Genomic DNA, 14014 nt, shown 5'->3' on the forward strand with positions numbered 1-14014 from the left:
AGTTCAAACGGCTGAAAAATGTAATGCTAGCTATGATAGGCAGGTATCATAACACACAGTGCATCACATTTTGCTGTAAATGGGTTGTGTAACCCCTGTGAGCTGTGATCCATGTCCACGACCAAAAGTGCATCCAATGGGCACATGAGCATTAGAACTAGACCCGAGTCAGATTAATACTGGTCTCTTTTACATTGTGTAGACAGCTGGTCCGTGGGTATGAAGTTGTTGTAAAGAAATAATAATGATAGGCTACCAAGCAGTAGGAAGAGACTGGAGATAGACAACTGACACTAGGAAAGTCATTCTTAGTTAATTTGATTAGGAAGGATGGTAACCAGGGGAAGTCTTGGAAATAGGCTCCATAAAAAGCCCCCTTTCTTCAACCCTATCGTTGAACTCAGCAAGTTGCTTGAGGTCGCAACTGTTTTCCTCACTCAGTGAATTGGATACAGAGGCTTGAAGGAACAGATCTAGATACTCAGTGTCACCGTTATTGGCCTATGGTGCGTTGAGCAAATTTATGGGTGAAATTTATCCTCCAGTAGAATGCAAATAAATTTTTTGAATACTTTGGACTTGACTGAACAAACGTCTTCGTAATCCACAGAGTTGGGTAGAAAATAAAATTGTATTCCGCCGAGCAGCATCCATAAAACTTGGTAGGTTACAAGTGTAATCCAGAGAATTTGGTACAGCACTACATCTATAATCCATATAGTTTAGTGGGGATTAACATTTTGTAATCTACAGAATTTGGTGTATTACAATAACTGTAATCCACAAGGCTAACATGACAAACTTTGTGATTTCCCTCAAGGAAGTTACACTTTTTTTCTGGGGTGCAATTGGTAAAGTTGGTAGCCACCACAGTGGGAGCAGGCTCACAAATGGCCCCACACTGTGGCACAACCTGTTTCTAAACTGGACCTAAATTGCAAAAAACCCTACTTTCCATCTGATGGTGAGGGTTTATTCACACAGACGATATTCCTCAATGAGTTCCATCTGATTGCAATATGGATGGAACTTGCATGGGAAAGGAACCCATTCAATTGAATGGGTTCATGCACACGAGTGATTTTTTACTCGGACCAATAGTTCAAGTTTGAAAAAATTCCATGTCCTATTTATGTGCGACTTTTTCATGAGACTAGCACATGTAATGTGTGGTGTTCCGCGCATTGGACAGCACACAGACGGAGTGTTCGTGTGCTGTCCACTGCGAGTTGTGAATATGGCCTGACTGGAGGCTGTACACTACAGCTGCTGTTATTATCTATTTTCTGAGGCGATCTGTGCGAGAAAACCCAGTGGGGAACTAATATTGCAAAACCTGATGGGTAAGATCCTTATTAGGATGAGGAGACCAAGGCATCGTCAAGTCTCCTGATCCTGTTTCTGCCAGCAGTCACAGGGTTATTGTGTCCAGCTCCTCCACCCAGCTGGTAACGATTTGTAATCAAGCTCCTATGTAAACCCTGCAGTCTGCATCCACCATGCCTGCTGTTGATGTCACTTCCTGTGGCCATGGATCCTGCTGACTCCTCCCCTGGAGGACTCCCGGAGGCATTACTGGAACTGACTGCGAGAGAGACAATGGCTTTTGGCTTTTTTGCATACCATAAGCGCTCTGCTCAATGGTGTATCAGCTGCTCTGGAGACTCCACAGCTCCCTACCACTACGGCTTGTGCTGCACCACTCTCATTTGTGGGAACCGCTCCAGGTCTCAGACCGTGGTTGGCTGCTCCGCCTCGCTACAAGGAGACCCCGTAACATACAGAGGTTTTGTGAACCAGTGTTTGTTACACTTCAAGCTCCTTCCGCATCTCTTCGTATCTGATTACGCTAAAATTGCATTTATTATGTCACATCTTTCTGGTCAAGCATTGGGGTGGATCAATCCCCAATGGGAGTGGAACAACCCCTTGGTGAACAATCTGGCTCTGTTCGTGAAGACTTTCCACTGAGTTTTTGATGAGCCGGGTCGTTCAGCCTTATCAGCATCTGCGCTGCTACGACTCCATCAGGGGAATCTGATGGTGGGCCAATATGCCATCCGATTTTGCACCTTGTCCTCAGAGCTAGGGTGGAATAATGAAGCCCTAGTAGCTGCGTTCGAGGAGGGGCTTACTGGTCATATAAAGGATGAACTAGCAGGACGCGAGGTCCCCCTTCCTTGGATGCTCTGATCACATTAGCCACCAGAATAGACCTGCGGTTTCAGGATAGGTCCAGGGAGATCTTGCAAGAAGGAGGACCTTGTCGGGTGAGTTCTGGAGGTTGAGGATTTCTACCGTCCTAACAGACAGCCCAATCTAGTAAGCCTGAACCCAAGCAGGTTGACCGCTTCAGTCTGTCTTGGAGTGAGCAAGAGCATAGGCAGCAATATTTTTCAGGACCTTCTTCATCTATTTGTAGTGGTTTACTTGGACGACATTGTCTTTTTTCCCGGACATTCATACCCACCGAAGACAGGTCTGTACCGTCTGTACCATTCTCCAGTGTCTGAGAGAGAATCGACTGTTCGCCAAACTAGGTGGTTCCATTTGGCAGGGAGACACAGTGGATCCACTAAAATCATAACAGTCCTCTTTTTTGGTATCTCTGGGTATCTCTTGCCTCAAACGGTGAGCCAATATAAACTGGCCAGTGCCTGATCAGTTTGCCACAAGCTTGCACCCTTTCTCTCCTACAGCATTTTATTTACCACTAAGCTTTCTATGAGTTCAATCATGGTCCCCAACCTCCACTCCTGGTATGTCGGCAAGAATTGGTATGTGATCTGCAAGAGTCCTGTCACTCTTCTCCTGTGTAAGCATCTCAAACACTCACCAGGAACTACAGTGTGGCTAACCTAGGAAAGAAATGCTCATTGGATGCACTATGGAAAGAAGACAAGCCAACAAAGGCAATATTTGGTTGAGAAACCTTGGTTCTTTGCATTCATGTGGATGTTTCTTTGATACGTACCATTTATCTAAGTACTGTTGCAGACCAAGTATACTCCTTGTCAATTGCCATTCCCAATGGCAGGGACCTCTTTGAGCAGGATAAGTTGACCTGTCACACTGCAAAAATTGTTTAGAAATTGTTTCAGGGAAATAACAAAGAGTTGAAGATATTCACATGCCTACAAATTCCCAAGATCCCTCAATACAATCGATCATTTGTTGGCTGTGCTGGCAAAACAAGACTAACCCATGGAGGCTGTATTTCACAACATACAAAACTTAAAAGATCTGCTGTTACCATCTTACTGTCAAATACCATAGGTCTTTCAGAGGTCTTGTGAAGGCCATGCGTCAATGTATCAGAGCTGTTTTGGCAGCACAAGGGGGACCTACACAATATTAGACAGTTAGTTTTAATGGCTGAAAAGTGATTATACTAGCACATGGGTGGCCATTACAAGAGGTCACCACTTGCACTGTCCATTCTAGTTAGGAGGGTCTCTGCCTTTTGGGAGATGAACTAAAATCCTCATATGTTTGTTTTAGTAAAAGAGCTGTTATTGCAAGTCATTGGAAACATAATTAATCATTGTTAGGAATTTACACAGGTGCAAATTAGTAATCCATGACTTCACTTCATTAACTTTACTGTGGTTCACTGTTACATTATTTTTCTCTTATCATATAGTATTCGGATTTAATTACTTTGCTTATCTTTTTGGAGTATTAATTTTTCTACGCATAATTTGTTTTCTTTTCACAGGCCTTATAATTCTTTAAATGCTCCTTAAATCCAAGCAAATAGGACATAGCCTTGCTTATAGGAATCTTGGGGAGAGGAGGACAAAGCTATTCAGTATTAGTATTTTACTAAAAGGACAGTGAGAATATTTAAAGGGCCACTCTGGTGAAAACACATTTTCCATCCCTGCCACCTCACCTGTTTGCCAGTCTCACACTGGAGGTCTCCTCTTATATTATAGTCGTTTCCATGCAGTGCAGCCCCCTGTCTTATGAGGCACCATCTTGAGAGTGAGATTTTTAACTTTCATTTTGAATCAATGCCATGATGCATCAGTACAATATTAGCTAGAGGCTATACCGTTGCTGCCTGCTGGGGGATGGTTTAATTATCATTACTGTCTATATTCTTCTAAATAAGCTACAGACTAGAGATGAGCGAGCATGCTCGTCCGAGCATTAGCCTGCTCGATGTACTCGTTACTCGAGCCGAGCACCGCGCGGAAAGGTAAGTTTATTTATTTATTTTTATTTTTACACTAAGATTATTGTTTTCAGGGAAGCCCTTCCCTGAAAAACAATTCAGGGGTGACGGCAGACCACTGTTTCCCATGGAGCCGCCGGCAGCAGCCGCGGCTCCAATGAAAACAATGCAGAGCATGGGTCACCTTGAAAAATGCTCTAGTCTCCCATTGACTTCAATCAAAACGAGCTCTCGAGCATTACAAAAAGCTTAGCTCAAGTAACGAGCACCCGAGCACTTTGGCGCTCGTTTGTCTCTACTACAGACCATAAACATACAGTCAGGAGAATGATTTGTGATCTCCTTTATTATAACTGTGTGACATGAGCTGTGTGATCATCAGTAACTGTAATAGGAGTTTCTGCGTCCTTCTTTAAGCAGTCTCTGTCGTACGATTTATGCAACCAAATAACACATATTGAAAAATTGACTTGAAACTTCACGCATAAACTCAAACAAATCTGAGCTGGTCAGAACTATGATCACATAACTATCGGAGAAGAAAGTTTTAGATTGAGAGAAACAACTAACCAATGTAACACTAGCTGACTTATATATACTGGAGGGATAGCTACATAATGAATGAAAAAATAACTGTAGTAATCCTTTAGGAAATATTTTAAAGTTTAATTGCATTTCAAAAACTTTTGACATGTCAAAAGTTTTTATCTGTGGGAGTTTGGGTGCTGGATCCCCATTGATTCCTAGAACAGAGGAGCGAAAGTGCTCACCTGAGTGCTGTCTCCACTTGCTCATATGGGAGCTTTTGCTACTTTGGATTAGAGATCAGTGGGGTTCTCGGCACCCAGACCTCTACCGATCAAAACTTTTGACATTCCCCAATGAAATTTCAAACATAAAGAAAGAAAACAGCATGGAAAAGTTTACATTTAAAGAGATACATATCATGAACAGAGTCAATCATATAACTCAAAGGTAACTTAAGCAACTCCACAGCAGAAATAACCTGAAATAACAAAGAGCAAATGGGAATAACAAGAGAAAAGGGATTGGGAAGGATGTACACGAAAAGGTATCCAGTAAATCATAGCCAGCATATCTGTTGTCCATGGTGGTAGAATTACGCTCAAATAATTATAAACTATGAGCCACAAACCCTGCCATAGCTGGAAGACAGAAGATCTATTATTTCTAAATGAAAACAGCCATTCATATAAACAGTGTTTGGATATTGTTTCAATTAAAAGTTTGAAGGGGTTGATCAAGTTCTAGGTCCAGCGTAAAACCAGTTCCCAAGGAGTAACATAACAAATCAAAGTACTAACGACCACTTGTCTGTGAGTGACTGACTGAGTTACATGCTCCGCCCCTGATCACATGACAGTGATGTCATCACAGGTCCTTCATCCGAGCCACGATTTTACCTCAGCCAGTAGCTGAATCACTGGAGCTCTGAGCTCTGGCCCTGATCACATGATGGGGACATCATCACAGGTTCTTCAATATTTTGACCAACTCCAACCGCCATCACAGGTCCTTCAGTAAGTTACATGTGATAATGTCATTCACTATATTATATTAGAAGTGACTCATTGTGCTACCAGAAACACTGGTACAATAAATAATACTAATAGCTAGTAAGCTTCTACTCACCTTTCACTGCTCCAGCTGTGTCCCACGGGACTAGTCTGTCCGCCACCTCTTGATTGTTTACTGGCTGCAGTCCCCGCTTGGTTTATGGGAAGTCAGAGGCCCTGCAGCCAATAACAGAGCCCAGTGATTGTCATTGTGGTCTCAAAGCTTCCAGTAGGTGTTGGGCAACTCTGGGAGATGTTTTGATAATTTAGAATGATAGTGGTATCACCTCAACATGCATTTATGATAAACCTCCAACATTTGAGCAGAGACCAGCTCTAAATCATAAATCGAGAATAAAGGACCTAAGTGAGTCCTTCTCCTAACTAATCAGATCCACCTTCCTGGAAATCTCCACATCTCCATTTACATAACCATAAAATTGTCTAGAGTTAGCTGACAATGGTGTTGGTCGAAAGTTTTGCAATCCAGTCATACATTTGTTGGGGAATATGGAAAAAGGAATAAAAGGAAATATAGCTCACCATGTAAATCCAATTATGGAACTTCCACCAAGTAATTGCTACTAGAGTCGGTACTAGAGTGCCCAGGGAACAGTCGCCAAGCTTGATCTTGGAAAAGAGAAGGAATGAAGAAAAAAGTTTAAATGTTCCAGCACTTCTAAATTCTACATTTTTCAGAAGTGCTGGAATATTTCCACTTTTTTCTACACTTGTTAGGGACCCCGATTTCTGATAAAGAGGACATACTTAGGCCTTAGTCAGACGGGCGTTTTTTCGCGCGATTTGCGCATGCGCATGCGTCCGGCGATTTTTTAAAACCATTGCTTTGCAATGGTATCGGACACATGAGCGCTTTTTATGCGCTCGTCCGATAAATTATAGGACAGAAATCGCAGATCGCACCTATCTGCGATCTGCGATTCCTGTTCTCTTCTCTATATGCGCTCAATGGGGCCGGCGGCAGCAGCGCCGACCCCATTGAGAATATATAGAAGACAAATCATTCTTCTCTGCCACAGCTGTAACAGCTGTGACAGAGAAGAACGATGTTTGCCCATTGAATTCAATGGAGCCGGCAATACAGCCGCTCCATTGAAAGCAATGGGCTGCCGGCGTGCGCGGGGTGAATTGTCGGGAAGGGCTTAAATATATAAGCCCTTCCCTGCAATTCATCCTAAAATGTGTTAAAATAAAAAAAAATCGTATACTCACCTTTCTGCTGCAGCCGGAGTCCAGCCGCGGCCGCTGTCAGTTCTCCTGAATTGCTTCTCGGCACTATTCAGCCAGCGGGGCTTTAAAATCCCTGCCTGCTGAATGATCTGCCTCTGATTGGTCACAGCCCTGACCAATCAGAGGCAGGTTTCACTCACACACCCATTCATGAATTCATGAATGGGTGAGTGACTGCTGCCTCTCAGCGCTGAGCCAATCAGGGGCAGGTCTGACTCACATCCATTCATGAATTCATGAATGGGTGTGAGTGAGACATGCCTCTGATTGGCTCAGCGCTGAGCCAATCAGGGGGCAGGTCTGACTCACACCCCCTTCACACCCACTGCAGGACGGCCGCGCGGAGCTCCGGCTGACGGGAGAAGGTGAGTATATATATATTTTTTATTTTTACACATTTTAGGATGAATTGCAGGGAAGGGCTTATATATTTAAGCCCTTCCTGACAATTCATCCCGGGCTCGCCCGCAGCGCATTGCTTTAAATGGAGCCGGATCTATTGCCGTCTCCATTGAATGCAATGCGCTGGACAGCTCCGGCCCGTTTCTAATGAAACGCGGCTAGGAGCAGATTTTCGGGCGATTTGCAGGCGACTTGCGCGCACCGGTCACGCGATTTGCGGATGCGCATCCGTCATGCGATCCGCAAATCGCGTGAAAAAACGCCCGTGTGACTAAGGCCTTAAACAGCGTTTAACAAATATTTATAAATATCTAATTGGGGTAAATTAAAGTGTTAAACCAAATCACAGATAAGTATATACTTGGCTCTACTAAGCAAATCTAAAATAAAATCAATACCTTTATTTATCCAAGTTGTAATGCTAATATTAGGGATAAGAATCTTGACTATGGACAGTAGAAGTAGAACAAGAACCGTATGTGAAGAGCTTCTAAGGCAGTTCAGTAGTGATAGCAAGGCTTGGATAGAAGCTTGTAAAGTAGGCATCTGGAGAGAGGGTTTCAGTGTATAGCCGATAAGAAAATACAGGAGAGAAATATTACTGGCCTGGCAAGTTTCCATTATGAGACTTCCAGAACCTCAAAACGTTGGTCTCCAAAAACATAATTGGTTCAAAAGGGTTACATTATAATAAGATAAAAGATTTGGTATGCCTACCCCTCTCCTTCGTGTATTTTTCAATATAATAGAAGTAGCCCCCCAGGTCTCTTGACATTCCAGATAAAAGAGGACATTTGGTGTTGAAATTTGGAAATAATCCATCGGGAAATATGAATTGAGAGGGTCTGAAAGTGATATCATATTTTTATCAAGATCAACATTTTATATAATATGGCCCAACCAAGTATGTTCTGTTTTGGACCATGTAGTGAGTTCAGAAATTAGGGAATCTAGGAGAAGGAGAAAATTAAGTTCTACCATCATAGATATTGAAGAACACAATTTAATGCTTAGGAAGGTCTCTTCCTATTTTAAGGAAATTCTCTGATATAATCCACCTTAGGTTTTGGATTGCTATGAGCCCCCAATAGTAAAGATGTGTTACAATTAACTTTATAGTAGGAGATAAGCACAAAATGGTGAAGGGTACATGTTAGAAACTCAAGGAAGCCAAAGGGTCTATTAGGGTAACGATTACGTCATGGACAAAGAGGCCAACTTTATGCTGCCTAGAGCCAATCAGGATACCTCTACTACACAAACTAGACCTGATCAATTCAGCCAGGGGTTCTATGACCAGAGAGAAAAGCAGCAGTGGCAGAGGGCATCCCTGATGTGTGCCGTTTGTAATTTGAAAAGGTTTGGATATTATCACAGAACCTGTGTAGAGAGCAGCATGGAAAATATTACCCTCAAATCCAAATTTGTACAGTGTAACAAAAGTGAATCCCCAATGAATTTTGTCAAATACCCTCCCTGCTTCCAATGTGAGAGACAGAGAAGGAGTCCAACTGCAACCCTCCCCAGCCAGCAAATGTCAAATGTTTTTTGAAAGTACATTTAAATTCTTAGTAAAAGTTGATTTCTCTATTGAATAAATGCTAATGAACAGATCATTACATGGAAATGAACGAATAAGATTTTCAATTAAAATAAATGCCTCCCCCACTGAAAATACAGAGTTTCCTTTTGTTATCCTAATGTGTTCAGATCTCCTGAGCAATTTTTCGTGTTTTTTTTCTGTCATTTTTTCATCCCTGCCTTCCAAGAACTGTAATTTTTTATATTTTTTTTTGTCAAAGTAGCCAAATAAAAGCTTATTATTTGATGGGACAAGTAATATTTTTATGCCACTATTTAATGTATCATATAATGTACTGAAAAACGTATCATTTTTGTATAGGATACAATGGGAAAAAAATTGATTACACCATTGTTCTTGGTTTAGTTTTATGATGTTCATAGTATGGTGAAAATGACTTGTTAACTATGTTCTTCAGATCAGTACAATTACAGCTATATTAAAATCATATAGTTTTTTTTCTATGTTGGGAATGATATCACTGAATGGCTGTGATTGGCTCATCGAGCGTCAGCTGTGATTGGCTGGCGCTCAATCCAATCACAGTGCTCGCTTTGCTGGAGGCAGGGTATTCAAAGCCCCGTCACCAGAAAGAAACTGAGATGTAAGAGCAGAAGACACTGCAGTTTGCCACAGCACCGCCAGAGACCATCGCAGGGCGTCAGGAGTCACGCCGCGGACCAGGTGAATATTGATTTTTTTTAATGCAGATTAGCTAAGGATTATTTTCAAGGGAGGCTTATATTTCAAGCCTCCCCCAAATTCTGGGATAGGGCTTATTGGGGTAGGTTCTATTATCGGGGAAATACAGTAATATAGAGTCAGCTAGAGACTCACACTGGCACAACATATGTGTGAGAGGGTAGAAATATTTATTCTTGTTCAACAGTGAGCAACTGTTTCCAAGAAGTCTATGGGGCTTGGCAACATCTAACCGGACCTTTTCCCACCTCTCTGGACAGACAAGACTAAATAGGGGTCTATTAGAATAGCCAAATGCAGCCTGTTCGGCATGCTGGTAAGAAGAAGAAGAGAGCTAAAAAGAAGAAGAAGAAGAGAGAGAAGTGTAGGAAGTACGAAGAAGAAGATAATAGGAGAACAGATACACAGGGAGCCACAAGGAGAGAGGATTTGAGGATCATGCAGCCAAGAGGTGTCCAAGAAAGTGTAGCAGCCAAGAGAAGGCCAAGAACTTCAAGACCAGCAGCTTTAAATTATACATACTTCTTATGACAAATTTTGTTTACATATGCCATGTTTTTCCATCCTAACCTGAAGATTTCTGTCACATCTATTAGGTGAAGTTCTAATTAAATATCACTCATACATGCCATGTACACAAGTATGGCCATCTCTTTCTCTTCTGAATTGCTTTCCACAAAATTACCCTACTGTGTGCTGATGTGACTGGTGAGCCTATAGATAATATGCTGCACTATGTAGGGAGTCAAGTAGAATTATTACTTCATGAAAACTAATGCTATACACTACTAGGACATAAATAATGCAATGACATAAATGCCTCTATGTTGCCTGCCTGGAACAAACCAGTTATTTTTACATTTCCTGCAGCGGCACTTCACTTGAACTAGCCCATCATGACATGATCCTGTCAGCATATTTCCCCCCTGCTCCTGGGAACCAGCGCAGATATGATACATCCACGATCTGCCTCATTGCTTGGAAATAATTCCTGTCATTTCCTATGTCATAACTTTACAAATTACCTTGTATCTACCTGACAAATGACAGTGTAAGCTGGTTTTTGCATATGGAAATCTGCATGCAGGCAGTCATTTTCCCAACAGCCTCATAGGACTGCACCTTTGGAGGGTTTGTAGAAATGTGTGACTGCATCGCGACTCTTTGATGTTTGAATACTTATCCTCTGCTGCTGAGTACAAGATGTACCGTAGCGCTTTTATCACTGGCTATTAATGTTATATAGTGATATTGATGGTAAACACTGGAGCTTTCCTTTGACCCCCAGAATCTGCTGGCCAGATGTGACGGCTTTTAAAGCTATATAGTATTGGGTATCTTTACATATATGTGAGCAAAGTCAAATGACCTATGACTCCCAACTTCTGCACTTCAAGTATCTCAAAATCCTTTTTCTTGCTGTATTGCTTTTTTAGTTAGAAAGTCATTATTCTTATTTGCCCTGTATAATATAAACAAGGGCTTATTCAGATGTGACTACTACATATACTATATTCTTAAAATCTTACCCTACATAACTATCTATCTATCTATCTATCTATCTATCTATCTATCTATCTATCTATCTATCTATCTATCTATCTATCTATCACATATCTATCTATCACATATCTATCTATCTCATATCTATCTATCTATCTATCTCATATATATCTCTCTTCTATCTATCTATCTATCTATCTCATATCTATCTATCTATCACATATCTATCTATCTATCTCATATCTATCTATCTATCTATCTATCTATCTATCTATCTATCTATCTATCTATCTATCTCATATATCTCTCTCATCTATCTATCTATCTATCTATCTATCTATCTATCTATCTATCTATCTATCTATCTATCTCATATCTATCTATCTATCACATATCTATCTATCTCATATCTATCTATCTATCTATCTATCTCACTATCTATCTCACTATCTATCTATCTATCACATATCTATCTATCTCATATCTATCTATCTATCTATCTATCTATCTATCTATCTATCTATCTATCTATCTATCTATCACATATCTATCTATCTATCTATCTCATATCTATCTATCTATCTATCTCATATATATCTCTCTTCTATCTATCTATCTATTTATCTCATATCTATCTATCTATCTATCTATCTATCTATCTATCTATCTATCTATCTATCTATCTATCTATCTATCACATATCTATCTATCTATCTCATATCTATCTATCTATCTCATATATATCTCTCTTCTATCTATCTATCTATCTCATATCTATTTATCTATCTATCTATCTATCTATCTATCTCACTGTCTATCTATCTATCTCATATCCCGCCTCCACAAAGCGCTGACTCTGATTGGCTAAGCACTGTGACCAATCAGAGGCAACACTCAGCCATTGAATGACAGCTGAGCACTGCCTCTGATTGGTCACAGCGCTCAGCCAGTTAGAGGCAGCGCTCAGCCATTCATTGAATTCACTGAATGACAGCGCTGTGACAGCTATGACAGGGGATTCTTTCAAACCCGCTGCAGTCCCCTTATCACTAAACACTGTGACAGTGCTGGACAGTGCTCAGTGATGAGTGGACCTTCATGGAGCAGCTACGCTTCTTCAAGCACAGCTGCTCCAGTAGCACAGAGCTTCGTTCATACGCATTTCGCACATCTGTGCAGCGCATTTTTTTGCGCACATAGGTGCAAAAAAACAACTCCTCTGACCGAGCCCAAAAAACAGAGCTAATGAATCTGTGTATCTATGTCCCTTTTCACAAGGCCATATTTTTCACATCTGTTTTTTTTTTTTTTAGAAACCCAGCATGACCTATTTTTCCTGCTTTTGCCTCTGTATTGCTATCATTTTCTATTGGGTGAATATGGATCAGTATTTGTCCAGTAGGAAATAAAATATCTAGAGGCAAAAACAGATCAAATCCTGAAGATATACTGATGACACATGGTTGTAATGTCATCCGTATTACAGACGGGTCACAATATGTTCGTCTAAGAGCAGCTGAAAGACACCCACTTAGTAGCACATTCGACCTCTACTAACCTTCTGAACTACAGCAATTTGTTATGGCATCCATCTACAAGAATAGAAGGACCTAAGGCGTGCCAAAAAACATTCCCCACACCTTTTCCTCACACCATTAGGGCTCATGCCCACGATGGTGTTTTCACTGCGAATCACTTGTGCGTTGCACAGACGCGTAATACATGGTGGATAGAGTCAATGAAAGTAAATAGACTTTCATTGACCCATGTACACTGGCGTATCGATACATAAGAGAAATAAATTGTAGCATGCTCTATTTCTCTGCGTCTGTACTCAGCATGAGGACTTTACACTTCTATGGGCAGCGTATGAAACGCTGTCCATACGCAATACAATGCATATGGGCAGCATTTCCATGTGAATCCCAATTTTTTAAAATAAATCACACTCCGCCTGTCCGTGTGGATGTGTAAAACGCTGTGGCAGTGGGCATGAGCCCTTTCTCCACCTCTACCGGTCTTAGTATGGTGACTCCTGTCAGGACATTCATTCATGTTGCTTAATCCAAATTTTGACCTCCCATCTTCGTGGTGCAAATGAAATCTGGATTTATCTGACCAATCAGTGTGCACTGTGTACTTAATACATGGGGAAGCGTAGGCCTCTTTATATATTCAGCACATCCACAGCTCCTCCGTGAGTCAGTATGATACATGAGTATTGTGCGCCAGATGAATGGACACCAGGTCTAACCTGGCGTACATTTCTAGGATAATGTACACCAGTATTTGGCGTCAATTATACATAAATGTGTCAGTCTGGGTGGCCACACCCCTGAAAGCCCTGCCTACTTTTCAAAAGCAGGGCCAGCGCAGAGAGAAGTAAATTCGCCAATTTTTGTGCAAAGAGCTTCTTGCACAAAAAATTTGTTACATTTTTATACACCAGAAACTGGCATAAAACATTTTATGAATGCCCCCCAAAGTTTTTCAATTGCTCACTGATCGAATTTTCAAGTTCTTTGGCCCATTGCAGTCTTACCTTTCTGTTTCTTTTCGATTGTAATTGAAATGAAACTGGTTATCTACTGTTATAACCCATACTTGCTAAGAAATGGCGAATAGTTCATTCAGATGCATTAGATGGAGCACTAGTGTAGTGGCCCAGAACAGCGGGCCCCTCCATAATGTATGAATGCATTTGTCTCATGCTTTGTATTGTCAGTGTCCTTCATGTTGCATGACTATGATATGTATTGCATAACTGCAGCACTGAATGAGTTAACTGTCTGGTATGTGAGAATGTCTGGGAAATGT

This window comes from Eleutherodactylus coqui, chromosome 10, assembly GCF_035609145.1.
Source record: "Eleutherodactylus coqui strain aEleCoq1 chromosome 10, aEleCoq1.hap1, whole genome shotgun sequence".
In the NCBI taxonomy this organism is placed as follows: domain Eukaryota; kingdom Metazoa; phylum Chordata; class Amphibia; order Anura; family Eleutherodactylidae; genus Eleutherodactylus; species Eleutherodactylus coqui.